The sequence below is a fragment of the Silene latifolia genome, unplaced genomic scaffold (assembly GCF_048544455.1).
Source record: "Silene latifolia isolate original U9 population unplaced genomic scaffold, ASM4854445v1 chrun_scaffold_16, whole genome shotgun sequence".
NCBI classification, from domain to species: domain Eukaryota; kingdom Viridiplantae; phylum Streptophyta; class Magnoliopsida; order Caryophyllales; family Caryophyllaceae; genus Silene; species Silene latifolia.
In genome coordinates, this window is record NW_027413123.1 from 191853 (window position 1) to 207680 (window position 15828).

Consider the following 15828-nt stretch of genomic DNA (forward strand, 5'->3'; position numbering starts at 1 on the left):
TCAAGAGGCCGAATTCTTCAACCAAATCGACTACTTCCACTTGCCCTGGGAGGAAAATCAATTTGTCGATGCCCTAGCAATACTTGCCGCCCTCATCAACATACCCGACGACATGACATCGATGCCCTTATGTGTCGAGAGAAGGAGTGAACCATCTCACATCTACGCCATCAACAACGATGAGGAAAACCATGTCGAACCTTGGTACTAAGCTATCCTCAACTACAAAACCAAAAACGAATTCCCTCCCAACTCTAATACAAGAGGACAAAAAGCCATCTGTTTACTTGCATCATAATTCATGATAAACCAAGAACAACTATACAAAAGACCACCACAGGGGATCCTTCTCCTTTGCATTGATCACTGCAAAGCCAAGAATGTCATGGAAGAGGTCCACGACGGATAATGTGGCCCTAACATGAGCGCAATGATGCTAGCCCGAAAATCATGCGGTTAGTCTACTACTGGACCACCATGGAAGCCGATTGCAGAAACTACGTCAAACATTGCCACAATTGCCAAATCTTTACCAACATACAACACATACCACCATCCCTTTTATACACCATGACATCACCCTGGCCTTTCTCGACCTAGGGCATCGACATCATCGGCAAAGTCAACCCAATAGGCACCAAAGGACATTGCTTTGTTCTCGTCGTAATCTAGTACTTCACATAATGGATGGAAGCATAATCCTATGCAGTCTTGACCGCCAAACAAGTGGCCAAGTTCATCCAAGACAACATCATATGCAGATATGGGGTACCGGCATGAAATCATCAGCGACCAAGGCTCCCACTTCCGGGCTGAAATACAAGCCTTACTGGACAAATACAAAATCAAACAACACCGATCAGCCCCCTATCGTCCCCAAACCAACGGAGCGGTAGAGGCAACAAACAAAACGCTTGTAACCATCATTAAAAAGATGCAACTCCCTTTTGCACTCTGGGATACCAAACCTCCATTCGAACACCAACAGGAGAAACACCATTCTACCTAGCATATCGTATGGAGTCAATACAACCTGTAAAGTTGGAAGTTCCATCTCTATGCATCCTACTAGAAAGTCAAGTCCCTGAGGCGGAATGGACTCGCCATACCAAGTTAAGAAAATCCAATCGGGGGGCGCGGTGATATTGAGTGACCTAGACGGGGAGGACTTCACAAATCTGACCATCCTAGACCAACTTAAGAAATATTACCCTTGAACCATAGCAACCAAAAACCATTCCCTAGTTTTGCGACTAATGAACGCAATGGAAACCAACAAACTTTTTCTAGTTTCATAACTAGTGACCGCAATCTCCCTTTCAAGTCAATTCCACAAAACGTTCTTATTTGAAATTACATGTTTAATCGAGTCGAAGTTACGGCATCTTGCCATGTTTCAACATGCCTTTGATCTGTGAAAGGCACCATCCATTTACACAATTAACAAAACACCTGAACTACGAGCATGGTTTGATTTCACCTCTTTAGGTGGATACGTAGGCAATCCTTTCTTACACAAGAAGGAGGCAACCACAACACCCCAAACAAATATTAACCAAACACTTGAACTACGAGCATGGTTTGATTTCACCTCTTCAGGTGAATACGTAGACAATCCTTTCTCACACAAGAAGGATACAACCATCCCCACACAAAAAAACAATAACCCATACAAATTTCAAAAAGGGAGAGCATTCCCTTTTTCCACAAAAAAGAGCCTTTCTCCCTTCCCACAAAAAAAAAACCCTTCACATGTGCAATGTTTAGGATAATTCAAACTGATTTGCCTTTACAAATGGGTGGAAGAAACAACAAGTGTTCACGACATTTACTTAGCACGAGCAATCCTCTTATTTAATTAATAATGTCGAAGATTACAAACTTGACAAAAAATGGAGCTAAGCATGTCCACAACTTACCAAGCTAGAATCTCAGCCAAAACATCTTAAATAGTAACACTAGCACGAAAACAAATAATACATAGCTAGTACAACATAATAAAAACACACAAATACTAATACAACATAATAACAAAGCGGGTGATAGAGGTCTTCATTCTTCCATTCTACCCTTGCGTTTTCTCTCGGGGTACATCTTCCCCTTATTTTTCTTGTTAGCCCGCCTAACATGGTTTTCCTCTTTGAAACGGATCCTCATTGGATCCACAACGGCAACGGTATCCGGTCTCTTACAAGACCCCATGCTCGGCCCAAGTCGAGCCCACACCCGGCTCACCATCTCTTTGGGACTCAAGCTCCTCCTCTTCGGTGGCCTTACCACATTGGGCTAACGTCATCGGCAAAGCTGTCAAAGATGGTGCGGTTTGCCTTGCCAACCTCCCCATACTTCAAATCGACGGCTTCATTTTTGCAGAACTTTGACCTTTCTTCCAAGGTTTGAGCTCTTGATCATTTGACATAAGCGAGAGTCACTCATGTCGTTGAAGCAGGGTTTGGTACCTCCCAAGTTGGCCGAGTGGCCCACCATCTCTCAAATATGTCCACAAGCTCGCAGTTCCGAAAAACACTCTCTTGGACGAGAGTATCTTGGGTGGATACCTTTTGTTGATGGCCCATTTGCCTCATAACCCTTTTGGTATAAATGAAGGAAGCAACCTTCAAGCCCACAACCATCAAAGAGAAAGGAGAAACGGATATGAGGACGGCCCTCCTCCACCAATTTCGAGGTCCAATAGACCTCGGTGGATGCAAAGCTATTCGCATACAACTCCTTTCTCATTGGAAAGTGACAGAAGGAGTATGAAGAAGCATCAATCGGAGGCTCAACCTACCTTTGTAATGCTCCGTATTTTATAATTACATAAATAATATTATATTGTATTTTATACAATTATGTATGAGACGAAATAATAAAATAACAATAATAATTATAGGATGGTAATAATGATAATAATAATGGTGATAATAATAATAATAATAATAATAATAATAATAATAATAATGATATAATAATAATAATAATAATAGTAGTAATAATAATAATAATAATAATAATAATAATAATAATATTAATAATAATAATAATAATAATAATAATAATAATAATAATAATAATAATAATAATAATAATAGTAATAATAATAATAATAATAAGAAGAAGAAGAACAAGAAGAAGAAGAAGAAGAAGAAGAAGAAGAAGTAGTTATAATAATAATAATACGCAATACAATACTTGTATACATATTCGTATACTACCTTATGTATATATACTCTCACCTTATAAACCTCACTCTTATCCACCCAACCCTTATCCAAACACAATCTCACAACATCATATTTCCCACCACACAAAAGAGAGAAGACAGAAAAAGAGAGAAAAGAGGGAAATTAAAAGAATGAAGATTTTGTCCCTCCGCCTCGAGATCGTAAGGTAAAACCGTCTCAAACTTGTTTATATATTATTTAATTTATACACTTGACCCGCCTTGACCCCGACTCACCTATGACCGTCATTGACCACCCCGTTGACCACCAAAAAATCGGGTTTGACCGAGTCATTTTATAAGTATTTGTTGTTGTGGGTGACCGTCTTAAGACGGATTTTTGACCCATCTTTTGTGGTTTTTTTGGGCTGATTTTGGGTTGGTTTTTTCGGGGTTTGAGTGGGGGTTATAGGGGTGGTAATGGGTGGTAATGGGTGGTGGAATGAGTGGCGTTTGGGTGGTGTAAAATGGGTCTAAAAGGAGACATACGGGTTGGATGTGTAGCTGATCGGTGTTGTTGCCGTGTCTTGTTGGTGTTGTGGGGGTCGTGTGGGGGTGATACTGTTGCTGGGCAGTGGGTGTGACCACCGTGACCAGATGGGGGTGGTGGTGGTTCACGGTGGAGGTGGTTTTACTGGTGTTTGTGGGTGTGTATGTCATGTGTGTTAGGTATTGTCGGGCTGTTTTGTTGCTCCTGTTTCTTGGTGTTGTGACGCCTGATTGGGTGGCCGTGTGTGGTGTATGTGGTGGTTGACTGTGGTTGTTTATGGTGGTGGTTTTGGCCGTGATGGTGGGTGGTTAGGGGGCTATTTTCGTGGCATTTTCGGGGCTGCCCAACACGGTTTAAACCGTGTGGTTGTGTGTGAGTTTGCGGGTTTTAGGTTAGAACTTTATGATGTGTTTTAATTATCGTACAGTGGGTCGTGAGTCGGGTTTTGAACCATGGTTAGCGGGGGATGTTAGTCGGGATTTGAATTTAATTATATTAAATTATATAATTATAATTTAATTAGATTAGTTAGTAATTTATTTTATTTAATTATTATATTTAGGTGACGACTTTTATGGAAGATTATTTATTCGGATTGCTTACAGAGATTTGCTAAAACGTAGGTTAATCCTACTCAGTTTCATTGTTGTCTTTATTTATTAAATGAGTCTTTTATCATTTAATTGCATTAAGTGAGTCGTATTGCATGTTGTTGGTCGTGACGACTCGAGGAGTCGGGATATTTGAGGAACTGGTATTTGTGACGTATTTGACATATGTTGTCCATTGTATGTTGTGATTTTACATGTGTTGGAGGATTGTTGTTGTTGATTGTTTTGGAGACGGAAGGCGGTTGGGAGACCGTCTTCCTCTTGAGTCGCCTCTTGGAGTTTCCCACTCCAAGAGGGATGTGCACATTAATGGCTTGAGTTACGGAGGGACGCGTGTGGTTAAGACACGACGTCTGGCAGGGGATCCGGTTGGCTTCCGAACCCGGTACGTCTGGGCGTGTCCTGGTACCTGTTTGTGGATATCGGTATGGCTAGGCGTGTCCCGATACTAGTGTGGTTGTCGGTATGTCTGGGCGTGTCCCGGTACCTTGGTGGTGGTTTCTTGATAGTGGTTCATTCATGTCATAGTCATGTTGCCTTCTCACACACTCGAGTCGTGTCAAACTTTATTTATTTATTGAAACTGACGTTTGTTGTGTCTGTGTATTTGTCACCTATTTCCGGGGTGGCCTGTGTCGATCCATATGATATTTCCGATCATATGGGGAGCAGGTTAAGTATAGGTTTGCTTTATTGACGTGATCGGGATTCGGGCCGCACTACGGACTTGGAGTCGAGTACATAGTCACTAGGTAGATGACATAGTGAGACGAGTTGTATTTCATTTATTCATCAGTTTATGTTTGTAATAACTAAACTTGTTATTTGTTCAATAGAGTTTTTTAATTGTAATTCCGATTTGACTGTCTTGAGAAACCGAGATGGTAACATCTCCTAATTACCTTGGCCGGGTAAGAAGGGGGTGTTACAAAGTGGTATCAGAGCGACGATTTTGGAACCTAAACCAATAAACCAAAATGAATGTAGGAGTGTCTAATAAAATGAACCCGACATGAGTACAAAAGGAGGTCAGTTTTGGGTGAGAAGGATCCCTCATTTCAAAACTAGATCATATTGTTTCGGTTGGTCACTACGTGGGTGGTTATGAGTCGGGAAATGCGAAGCGAAATGTTGCATGATTATACTAGTGTTATAGTTTTGTTAAGCATCTTGCATGATATAGAAATTGTGTGGTATGGGGTGGCTTGTTGCTCATGATGCTTTGAATACAGCTGTTAAATTAGCCAGGTTTGGGTTGGACATTGAGGACAAATGTTCTCTGTGTGGTCTAGCCTCTTAAACCATTGAGCATTTGTTCTGTGAATGCCTATACATTAGAGGAATCATTAGAGAGTTGAATAAGGAAACTGTTTGGACCTTTCCTATAAGGGATGTGCTGAATTGGTGCGTGCAGAGGATAGGAACAGTGCTGTAGAAGGGAGTACAGATTGCAATGATGTTGGGTCTATTGTATCAGGTATGGCAGCAGAGAAATAAAGGTAGGACTGAGAATGTGTTGCTATGTCCAGAAGGTGTGGCAAGAACTATCTTGGAGGAGATGAGAATACGAGTTCGAGCCCGAGATAGAACAACGATGACAAGTGCTGGGAGAGATTGGCTTACTAGAATGCGTCTAATAGAATGATAGTTTGTGTTATGTGTTTGATCACCATATATAGTCACATGTAATTAATATTTTTATGATTTATATAATTTCTCACATTTCACCAAAAAAAAAAAAAGAAATTGTGTGGTAAATGACAACATATTATAGTTGAAATAATGTAATTAAAATGTTTACTTGAGTGAGATATATGTCATACAAGTGGAATGTTTCATATGAAATGCATTTTTTTGTATAAGCATTGCGTTTTTGAATATGATGAGTTTGGAACCGTAAATTGCATAATGGATAGGATTGTTGCATGATATAATTGTTCATATAATATGTGATAACATGTTTTAGTTGGATGAAAAGAGTTGTGTGTGTAACATATTTCGGAAGAGGTTATTAACGTGCTAGAGTGTGAGTGGCGTTACCCCGTCCTTCAGTATTTTAATACCATACATGTTTAAATTTCACAAATGTTATAGTTAGAGTATGATTAGTAATAGTTGTTAGTAAAGTAGTCGATAGTATAAGAAGTAATCCTTAGTCGGAAATTGCAAACCATAGAGAGGCACCCAGACGAGTACGAGCTAGTACTCGACCAAGTACAAGTCACTCGACCGAGTGGACCAATTTCCAAAAACTTCAAAATTTATGGAAGCGAGTCACTCGACCGAGTGGACTCATCACTCGACCGAATGCCATTTTCTGGGTTGTGAAATTCGCGAAATTTGTATTATTACTTTGTTTCTTGCATTTCATCGTCATTCCCCATAGCAAAAATACCAAAATCTCCTTAAATATTTTTCTAAAACTCCATTGTGGATGATTGTTGCTTGGACTTAAGTTTTCTACTCCGTTTTATCTCTTAATTCTTATTAATTAAATAATGTGAGTAGTCTTAATTTATTCCAATTTGGTTTCGTTTAAATCCGTGCTATTCCCTTTAACGTTTGTTAATTAATTCCATGTTTTATTTGACTCATCATATTAATCACCGTTTTACATTATTTATGATGTCAAGTATGAAATTTTCATGTCAAACGTTTGCGAATTTTTTTTTATGAATTCGAAAGTATATGTTTTTGGGTAAATAATTTGATTTCGTATTTGTTACTTGGTTGACGGTTTAACAAGAACCAAAGTGTGGTTGCTATTACCAACTTTGTCGTGCTTTTGAAAATTTTCTTGAAAATTTTATTCCAAAAATTTTTGAAACCGTATTGTTTAAATTATAAGTTTTCGTGTTTGAAACTTAGTTTAATGGACTAATTAGACACTATCTTTGTTAGTAACGACATGTATTATTTTGAATCAAAATTTCATTTTATTTTTATGTTGTCCAAAATCTTTTGAAATCTCATCTCAAATGAATGATTTTGATTTTGCATTCAAACATGACTTGATTGTTTCTTGGCACTTAGTCCTTGTTGATGTTGCATTGTGTTGGCATTAACCTTGGAGTCTTACATTTTATACCCCAGTTCTTATCTCGCTATGTCATAAGGATTGAAATGTTGTTTGACGACGCTAGGTATGGTATTAAATTTTAAAAATTTTGTTTTAAACTTTTTTTTTCTTGACTTAATGGAGTAATAAGACCCAAACTCTGTTAATAATACTATGTATTGCCTTAATTTGATAATCTTACCTTAAAATTTTTGCCCAAATTTTTTTTTTACCATAGTGTATATGATTAAGCTTTGCATTTTTTTTGTATTTAAAACATGGCTTCCTTGTTTCATGGTGTTGCAATCTTTGTTAATGATGTGTTGTTTTGCTTATATGGGTCAATGCTTAGTTAACTTTGTGAGTTGTATGGTATTGATGAGTAAGGACGTATAGACTTGTGATTGAAGGGATGTGACACGGGATTAAGTTGACGAGCTTATTACGATAAAGAGCAAATTGTTAATAATGTGTGATGAGTAAACATGGTATCTTGAGAGTTAGGAGCGGGAGACATAGGTTTACGATAAGTTTATTCAATCGATGTGGATTTGTGCCGTGTAAGTAGATAGGTGTACGAATTTGTGAAAGAGAAAGAGTTATTTGAGGAATAAGGATGTTATTGGTGTAAGTTGTGGAAATGGTTGTTAGTGTTTAAACTAGATTCGATATGGTGGTAATGTGCGTATTGTGGGTAAGGAAATCGTGAATGAAAACGATTGATGTAAGATTATGTGTTGGGGAACATAGAGTATGAAAATTTAGAGATATTAGGACGTAGAATGGTTATTGACTTTTGAGGAAGAAATCTCTTATGTTAAGCGGTGATATTGGTGATTTTGTACATAGTTTATCTAGAAAATTAGGAGTATGAGAAAGTGACTTTTGCTTGCGTAAGGTGTCTTGAGTTGAGTAAGATAGGTGTATGAGGTAAATTGTGGATAATGAGTGATGTGTAGTCTAGATTGGATATTTGTTGAGTGTTTGAGCTTATGGATTTTGAATGACGTTTTAGTTGCATGTTGAGGGATATCCTTATTGAGCATGACTTGGAAATTTGGTTGATAGACTATTGAGATGTATGATGGTAGATTTGGTATTACCAAGATTGGTTCTCGCGGTCATGAAAGTAAGAGTGTGGCTTTTGGTGCTTGAGGATTCAATCATGTTATTGAGGTATTTGATTATTCGTGTTATAGAATGTAGCCGATTGATTCGAGTATGTATATAAGTGTGAAAGTGGTTGTATTGGATTCCGACCTATGAGTGGTAGTATAGATGTTTCTAAAGCTGCCTCCCAATTGTCAAGTAAAGCGTCCATGGCATAAATCGTGAACTTGTGGTATTGTCCATTTGTTTTATGATGTTGTTGTTATTCCTTAAGAGTAATGAGTGTTTAGGGCCATGTTGTTGAGATAGTATAAGTGTTGTGGCTACCGACATGACTATTGTGGTTGTTGATGACGGTATGGTGATACCGTCGCCGGATATGGGGAGAAAATAGAACGATTGCGAAAAGAACGATAAAATAGTATTTTGTGTCGGTAGTGTGTCCCAGATGTTTTATCTTAACTGTGCAATGATGATGGCCATAGGGCCAAGAGTTATTCTTAAATTCGGTTATTTAATGGTGTGTTAGGCACCATCAGAGCCTATTGGCATTTATGTGATGAAATAGGGAAGTTTAGAATCGAGTTGAGAATGAAAACATTATGCCCCAGGTGACACTCGACCGAGTGCATGATGCACTCGACCGAGTGGCTGCCTACTCGGCCGAGTGGCTTCCTACACTCGACCGAGTGGACTGCTTTGACCCTTATTTTGTTGATATTTGACCAAATATTGAACTTGTACCCTTATTTCGCGGTTTATATTAGTTGACTTGTGTTGGATGACAATGATTGACCTTACATGGGTGCTATTTTGTGAATTGTTTATGTTTGATTATATGGTGTAGCATTTTGGAAGTAAATGGAAGTCGTTGATTCGACATGAGTGGATTGATAATAGAAATGATATAATGATCTTGTTTGATGTGTGTTGCCCGACGTGATTTTATCTTGTTGTGTAAAAGTAAGGTGAAAAATGCCAATTATGTGTCGCATTGTGGTCATTCGCGAAAGTGTTGATGATGGATGGGAACGAATATGGAAAACACATGTGTGATCATGTGGTGGATTTAACGAGGTATATGCGTGGCATGATGTTCGAAAATGGGAATGTTGAATATTGTTGAGTCACATAGCGAGTAATTTTTGCATTAATTATATGTTTACTGGAGTCCGCATATTCACGATTGTTGTGCATAAATGTGAAAGTATGAGATTTGACGTGATATAGATACGTAGTAATAATCGAATTATACCCCGTGATAGATATGATTACATATAACCAACATGAATCGAGAGTTATTTATAGGACTTAGATTGGAACCGTGGGTTTGACCTACACTTGACTTTTGGGAGGCTTGTAGATGGGGGGGTTTATATCAATGGAATTATAACTATATGAGATTTGATTACGGATTTGCAATAAGTGAGAGAGAGTATTGAACCTGGATCATAGTCATTTGTGAAATTTAGTAATGATAATATGAAAGTACATTATGAGGTTTGACAATTGAACATCGGGACAAAATTCTCTTTTAGGGGGAGTGAATGCAACAATTCGGATATTAAGGAAAAAGAAAGTATGGAATGTGAGTAAGTAGTGAGAGTTACGAGGAAGTAGTGAGAGTTGAACACCGAACTTTGGGAAGAGAATACACATGAGATTGTGGAAAGAGCCGGAAAGGGAAGAGTGAGGTGAAACTTCGAGGACGGAGTTTATTTTAAGGGGGTAAGATTGTAATACTCCGTATTTTATAATTACATAAATAATATTATATTGTATTTTATACAATTACGTATGAGACGAAATAATAAAATAATAATTATTATTATAGGATGGTAATAATGATAATAATAATAATAATAATAGTAATAATAGTAATAATAGTAATAATAATAATAATAATAGTAATAATAGTAATAATAGTAATAATAGTAATAATAGTAATAATAATAATAATAATAGTAATAATAATAAGTATAAGTTATAATAATAATAATAATACGCAATACGATACTTGTATACATATTCGTATACTACCTTATGTATATATACCCTCACCTTATATACCTCACGCTTATCCACCCAACCCTTATCCAAACACAATCTCACAACATCATATTTTCCACCATACAAAAGAGAGAAGAGATAAAAAGAGAGAAAAGAGGGAAATTAGAAGAATGAAGATTTTGTCCCTCCGCCTCGAGATCGTAAGGTAAAACCATCTCAAACTTGTTTATATATTATTTAATTTATACCGTTGACCCGCCTTGACCTCGTCTCACCTCTGACCGTCATTGACCACCCCGTTGACCACCAAAAAACGGGGTTTGACCGAGTCATCTTATGAGTATTTGTTGTTGTTTTGTGACCGTCTTAAGACGGATTTTTGACCCACCTTTCATGGTTGTTTAGGGCTGATTTTGGGTGGGTTTTATCGGGGTTTCAGTTGGGGTTATAGGGGTGGTAATGGGTGGTGGAATAGGTGGCGTTTAGGTGGTGTAATGGTTGGCGTTTGGGTAGTGTAAAATGGGTCCAAAAGGAGACATACGGGTTGGATGTGTAGCTGATCGTTGTTGTTGCTGTCGTGTCTTGTTGGGGTTGTGGGGGTCGTGTGGGGGTGATACTGGTGCTGGCCAGTGGGTGTGACCACCGTGACCAGGTGCGGGTGGTGGTGGTTCACGGTGGAGGTGGTTTTAGTGGTGTTTGTGGGTGTGTATGTCATGTGTGTCAGGTATTGTCGGGTTTTTTTGTTGCTCCAGTTTGTTGGTGTTGTGACACCTGAATGGGTGGCCGTGTGTGGTGTATGTGGTGGTTGACTGTGGTGGTTTATGGTGGTGGTGTTGGCCTTGATGGCGGGTGGTTAGGGGGCTGTTCTGGTGCTGCCCAACACGGTTTAAACCGTGTGGTTGTGTGCGAGTTTGCGGGTTTTGGGTTAGAACTTTAAGATGTGTTTTAATTATCGTACAGTGGGTCGTGAGTCGGGTTTTGAACATGGTTAGCGGGGGATGTTAGTCGGGATTTGAGTTTAATTATATTAAATTATATAATTATAATTTAATTAGATTAGTTAGTAATTTATTTTATTTAATTATTATATTTAGGTGACTGCTTTTATGGAAGATTATTTATTCGGATTGCTTACAGAGATTTGCTAAAACGTAGGTTAATCCTACTCAGTTTCATTGTTGTCTTTATTTATTAAATGAGTCTTTTATCCTTTAATTGCATTAAGTGAGTCGTATTGCATGTTGTTGGTCATGACGACTCGAGGAGTCGGGATATTTGAGGAACTGGTATTTGTGACGTATTTGACATATGTTGTCCATTGTATGTTGTGATTTTACATGTGTTGGAGGATTGTTCTTGTTGATTGTTTTGGAGACGGAAGGCGGTTAGGAGACCGTCTTCCGCTTGAGTCGCTTGAGTTACGGAGGGACGCGTGTTGTTGAGACATGACTTATGGCAGGGGATCCGGTTGGCTTCCGGACTAAGTACGTCTGGGCGTGTCCCGCTACCTGTTTGTGGATATCGGTATGGTTGGGCGTGTCCCGGTACCAGTTTGTGTCGGTATGTCTGGGCTTGTCCCGGTACCTTGGTGGTGGTTGCTTGATAGTGATTCATTCATGTCATAGTCATGTTGTCTGCTCACTCACTCGAGTCGTGTCACACCTTATTTATTTATCACTACTACAAAAACAGGCAAAGAGGATGGTTAAAAACCGTCCTAAAATCTTAAAACAACCGTCTTTAATTCACTCGTCATCGTTGCCTAAGATGACGGTTGACATAAAGTCAAACCGTCCTCTTTTGATTTTCACAAGAGGACGGTTGGGGTTTGGAACCGTCTTCTTTGCATTTTTAAGGAGGACGGTTCGACGGCTCAACCGTCTTGTTTTGAACACATTGCGCGCATAATTTTTGCGCCAACTTCACGACGCTTTGTCAAGGAACCATCCTCTTTACATCTATTTTTTAAAATCAATCTAGCACCATTTTATGAATATAGCTCGCCCTTTTTTGGCGCCAATTTCTGAATATAGCCCACCCATTTTTTGGCGCCAATTTATCAATCTATCGCCAATTTATAAAATCAAATCCATGCTCATTGACAACTAGATTTTTGAAATAAAAATTGCTTCATTGATACCTATATTTCACAAAATCCACAACTCTTACATGTATACTCTAAATCCAACCAAACAAAACGGAATAAGTTTGAACCTCCAAACTACGAACTATTGAAAATAAGTATAACACAAGCACTAACAAGAGTTTTTCCGTCCACACACCATACTTTTAAGCTATCTAGATAACATCCAAGTGTTAGAATACTTTAAATGTTGCCATCAAATACTTGCGCCTTAAACTGCAATGCATATGTTGCCTAAATGTCCCGCACCTCGTCAATTTGCTCAACCCAGTATGTCCTTGGGCGTTAAACATGAACTACATACAACCAAAAAACACAATTACAATTATTTACATATAAACACGTGTAATTTATATAAAACGAAATAAATATTGAAACCAAAGAAACAAATTAAAGGCAATTTTGAAACCAAAGAAACAAATTAAAGTTCATATGAATAAATAGGGAGTATTCAGTGTACAACTTGCTGCCTCGCGAGGTAATCTCTCTCTTCTTTCCTTCTGCAGCAAACAAAGAAAAAGAAAAAAGTTCAGCATTAACGGGTGAAAGTGTGAAACAGACGATAAGAAATCGTCATTGATTCGATATGTTTTTTTATTTCGGTGTGTAGAGAGTCACAGACAATTTTGATATCTTAGCGTTTCAAACCATGTCAAGAGTATCACCACTCATGGCACTCGATAATTTTACCGGCGAAACGCCTAAGCTAGCTAACATCTGCCAGTAATCTTATTACAGTTTCTTGGCTTTTATCAGAAAATGAAAACAAAGGATTGGTCTACATTTATCCAGTGTTAGTTTGGATTCAAGACAAGAAGCACTACAAGACGATGTAAGAGTAATTGGAAAATAAAATCAGAAATAAAATCATGTCCTGTGAGATAGTAGCTGACCCATTCATCTATAACAAGTCCTTCACCAATAATCTTGGGACCCACGTTCTCTACGGGTTTCTTTCGTGATTCGAGCTCACCTTCTGCCTCAGCCAATCGACGGTTTAATTTGTCAAGAGCTGCAAAACCAATCAAGAAGCAACACTTCAGCGCATAGTCACTTTGTTGTTCAATGTGTTTATAGGAAGAGTGCTATTTTAAACAACTGTGGAAAAAGTCAGGAAAGGAATTCAGCAGTAGCAGCTAAAGGACATGACTTACCATACTGGGACGCTCGACATCTAGAAAAATAACACGTAGTATCTGCTCTACAGCTACTTGATCCTTCTGCTCATCAAACTGTACAGAATAGGCACAAGAGAAGTATTTGATACGTTGATCAGAATGCACTCGTTTTACATCTCAGTAATGAGAAAGTACACTTCAGGGAGAAATATATGCAATTGAGGATGTAAAATGCATGAGGGGATAATTCTCGAAAACTCTCTTTCCTTAGTCAGGTAGTCAAAATAGAGCTACCTCGCGAGAAATATATGCACTCGTTTTGTTTCAGTGTACAACTTGTTTCTTTGGTTTCAAAGAACAGAGAGGTAGCTCGCGAGGCAGCAAATTGAAACCAATGATGTGGGCACAAAATCCATATGAACTTGTACAATGAATACTCACTAACAGTTCAACCAATACCTACCACAAAAAAATGATAATTGCTAAATTGTGCATAAATATCAAAGCGTACTAAGTAAAGGCACCATCCCTTTTGAATCAATGGGGATTAATTGGTTGTCTCAGCGTATGTTAATGGCTCATATGGTTTGAAAATGCAGCAGAGAAGTGATATGCTAGAAAACTATCATGTTTGTAGTAATAGAATATGAAATAGATGAAATATGAAATATCGTAGTTGATTTATTCGATATACCCCATTCTTGTGCTTTGATTGAGCAGCTCTCTTAACTCTCTTCTTAACACTGAATCTAGAAGTAAGATCTAGCCTAGCGCCTAGTAGAATAGGATAGGCATACCAGAACCAGACAAGAGCAAATAGCCAGGCCTCAGGGATCAGACCGCCTCCCACAACCTTCACTTCAAACGAGAGAAGCTGATTGGGCATCTATTAATCTCTAAAAGAGTCAATTAGAAGAGCAAATGCGCGTCTTTAATAAAATCTAAGACTTTTAACTCGAGTAGCAAATAGGGAAGGCACTAAAAGGGCGAGGGAAAGCCAGAAAGAGCATAAGAAGAGCATACATTCGCAAATAGGGCTGGCTTCAATTGTGATTTTCTTAGTTAGAACAGAACACAACCAGAGAGGTAGGCCATGTTGATCCTAGCTTTTTGTGGGCATGCTTAATTTCAATCACACACTTATGCACACGGGTTTGTATACTAGAGGATACAAGCATATTTACGGAAGGAGATTAATTACAAATGAGATGCAACTATAGAATAAAGTAAATAACGCAATTCAAGGAAGATTTTTGCTATGCATCGTTTTCTCAATTGTCGATGGTTCTACGAAGAAACATACATACCTTAGTTTTGTGTTTATAAGGCACAAATAAGCAAGGAATAGGCTTGTAAAGGTACCAAACCTTAACAATGGGAAATAGAATAAACAGTCATTTCAAGTAAATTATCAAAGCTTTATATAATTGAAAAAAAAACAAAAAACTGGAATTATTAAGCATGACATTCAAATAAAAATTTACCTATTTGTCCTTGTTTTATGGGTGAATTGCTTCCATCTTCTTCTCTTCTTCTTGTGAAGGTCGCATCCTCAACTTCGGACTCACTATCCTTCAACATGAGCGATTCTCGACACGAGACTTGAGTGTCTATGCATCTAGAAATGTTCTGGACCTTAATATCCTTAAAAGTCTGTATCTAGATCAAACGACACAACTCAAATCGCTATTTGGGTGTTGATTTAGGCAAAATCGCCATCTAGGTCGGCCGATTTAGGTGTGAGTATGTTTAAATCCAAAAAACCAAAGCTCCTCCTTCCATAAACCCAATTCTGGTGATACCCTATTGAGGTAAATTGCTAAGCTATACAGCTATTTCACCTATGCACCTCCTTTCATAAATGGGAATAAAAGTATTGATTTATTAATGCAAGAAACATATACTTGATCAAATCATTAAATATCTAACAACACGAATACATCAGTTTTTCAATTCTACGAGTATATGAAAAACAAATTGGTACATATCCTAATTCAAATTCAGTTAAGTAAAATTCGTCAAATAACAACACAAATCAAAACGAAAACCTAAATTACAAGCGAAA

The 15828-nt window shown here is 38.0% G+C and overlaps 1 long non-coding RNA gene across 1 annotated transcript; it reads right to left on the reverse strand.

Annotated features, from left to right (window-relative positions):
* Positions 1-12648: 12648 nt before the first annotated feature.
* Positions 12649-13677, reverse strand: LOC141637269 (uncharacterized). Its single transcript, XR_012541704.1, has 3 exons — positions 13539-13677; positions 13109-13145; positions 12649-12941 (listed from the first exon to the last, which is right to left on the reverse strand). It is a non-coding gene; the product is annotated as an uncharacterized LOC141637269 (long non-coding RNA).
* Between the last annotated feature and the right edge of the window lie 2151 nt (positions 13678-15828).